This window comes from Podarcis raffonei, chromosome 6, assembly GCF_027172205.1.
Source record: "Podarcis raffonei isolate rPodRaf1 chromosome 6, rPodRaf1.pri, whole genome shotgun sequence".
In the NCBI taxonomy this organism is placed as follows: Eukaryota; Metazoa; Chordata; class Lepidosauria; order Squamata; family Lacertidae; genus Podarcis; species Podarcis raffonei.
In genome coordinates this window covers 50,785,240-50,787,585 of record NC_070607.1, presented here as the reverse complement: position 1 = coordinate 50,787,585, position 2,346 = coordinate 50,785,240, and the positions used below count along the sequence as shown (strand labels likewise).

The 2,346-nt window shown below is 43.6% G+C and overlaps 1 protein-coding gene across 3 annotated transcripts in view; it reads left to right on the top strand.

The window, feature by feature from the left end:
• SZT2 (SZT2 subunit of KICSTOR complex) overlaps positions 1-2,346 on the top strand; it is an 87,361-nt gene that overhangs the window by 91 nt on the left and 84,924 nt on the right. The window lies entirely within an intron of this gene.

Below are 2,346 nucleotides of genomic sequence, written 5' to 3'. Positions count from 1 at the left end.
GTAGCGCGTCTGGCTTTCCTGTGCGCGCGGGGCTGGGGAGCGCGGGGGGCCGGGCCGTGTGCAGCTGCACGCGCTCGCTCGCTTGCTTGAGAACGCTCGAGCTTCCTAAGGCAGGGCTGCGAAGGGGGCGAGAGGCTTTGCGGGGATGCAAAGGGAAGTCTCTGCCTCGGGGCGCTGTGTATGTGTGTCGGTGGAGTGAGCGCGTGGATGCAAGGGAGCGTATTGCATTGCGTACAGACACGGGGCGCAGCCCTATAACGGCTCACTGCCACTCCTAGATCTTGTTTACTATGTGTTTATGTATCTGTTTTGCGCTTGCAGCTCGCCCTTCACCAAACGTTCCACAGGGCAGTTTGCAAACATGCCGTGAATGAAACAAGTCGCAACTTAACGTTGCAGTCACAAAAGCAAAACCGTCAAACAGCCTATGATTTAAAAACAAACACAGTAACACAGGAAAAAACACCATGGTACAGTAGTATTGAATAAGTGTCTGGCTGTATATTGCACCTAACCTGAAAGAGATTTCATGAGAACACGTGTATTCGATCAAACGCTCATCCCTACTTTGCCCAACAGTTTTGCAGTCGAGGGTGCCACAAGTAGGGAGTCCCTTTGCTACGGAGAGGTGTTCTCTAAACAACAGAGCCAAATGCCTCTGGCAGAGGAAATGTTTAGACGTAGGGAGATGTGCTGGACTCTGCATGCCCATTGTTGTTACTGCATCACCTACCCACATGCAGCCCTGGTACTTTTTTGGTACTATTAGTGCACATGTGGTAGCATGTTCAAGTCGACTTGCTACTCCTCCACTTGTCTACAGAGCAGCCTTATGGATGCTTGCTCAGAATTAAGGCCTAATAGGTAAATAGAGCATATGTCTAAGGATAGCAGCCTTGATTTGCCATTAAGGGAGAAACAGGCTTTTTGAATAAGAATAACTGGCCATTTTTGCTCTTCCTATCTCTAACAGTGACCAGGTATTCCAAGGGAAGTTGATATTAATGTAAGAAATATAAAGTAGGCAATATTATATATTCATTGGATCACCTGTTGGCTGTAAAAATATGAAACCTTTCTAGTTCCAAAAAACTCTCATGCTGTAATCCTATGTTTTGTCCTTTGTAGTTTATGTAGAAATGCATTACAAACTTAGTTAGTTAATGGCATAGCAAACTTATTCTTGAAGAGCCCTGAAAGCCCACACAGATTAGTAACAAACTTTTCCAGCCAGGCCACACCTGAATCAGCTCTCCAGGCCTCCCGGGTCATAGCTGTTTCTCTTAAAGGGCCCACATGCCAGATAGTTAGATAGTTAGATGATAGTGCATTTGCACACAAATTTAAGAGTAAATTCAACTGAAGTAGTTAGAGCTCTTTTTTTTTAGTATTAAAGAGAAATAAATCATTTACAACATTGTACACTGAACATACCACACAGACTTCAGTACTAATTCCAGTGATTTAACATACTCTTAACCAGCTGTTGAGAAAAAGAGAAATAATAAAGCAATTGATTACAGTTACAAAATCTTGAAAATATTATCATATATGTCCATGTGGAATTCTCACATGGTACTGGAATTTTCCATAAAAGAATGTCAGGTCTTATTCTTTCTCTAATTCTGTTGAAAATGTAAGCTTTAATTTTAGCAATCTGCCAGTGGGACTACTAACTAAACCCTCCTAGGATCACATTGTAAATTGCACAGTGGCAGTTCCTGTCAAATAGTAGTGGACATTGCTCCCTGGTTGTTGTGCTACATGGTTCTGTAGGGCGCTATTTTGTCCCACTGCTAATTAACACATACATGGAGTGGCCATTAAGAGTTTTGGAGCATGGTTTCACCAGTACAGTTGTACCTTGGAAGTCAGACGGAATCCGTTCCGGAAGTCTGTTCAACTTCCAAATCATGGCTTCTGATTGGCTTCAGGAAGCTCCTGCCATGGAAGCCCTGTTGGACGTCCGGCTTCCAAAAGAACGTTCGAAAACTGGAACAGTCACTTCTGGGTTTCAGTCATTCGGGAGCCAAAACAATTGAGAACTAGGCTGTTCAAAAACCAAGGTATGACTGTATACTTATGGCACACAGCTCTGTTTCTTCATAACATCTGATTTGGGAGTGGCTTTTCAATCCCTGAACCAGTACATGAGTGCAGTGGTGGACTGAATGAGGGCCAATAAACTGAGTTTGAATTCTGGAAATATGGAAGCTCTGTGGGTAGGTCACATTGCTAATTGCCTGTTCTGAAAGTATGTAGCATGGGGGTATTTCTCTATATATACGAGGTGCAAGTGACTTCTATGGTTAGGATTTCCTTTCGCTGGCTTCATTTGTATGCTAG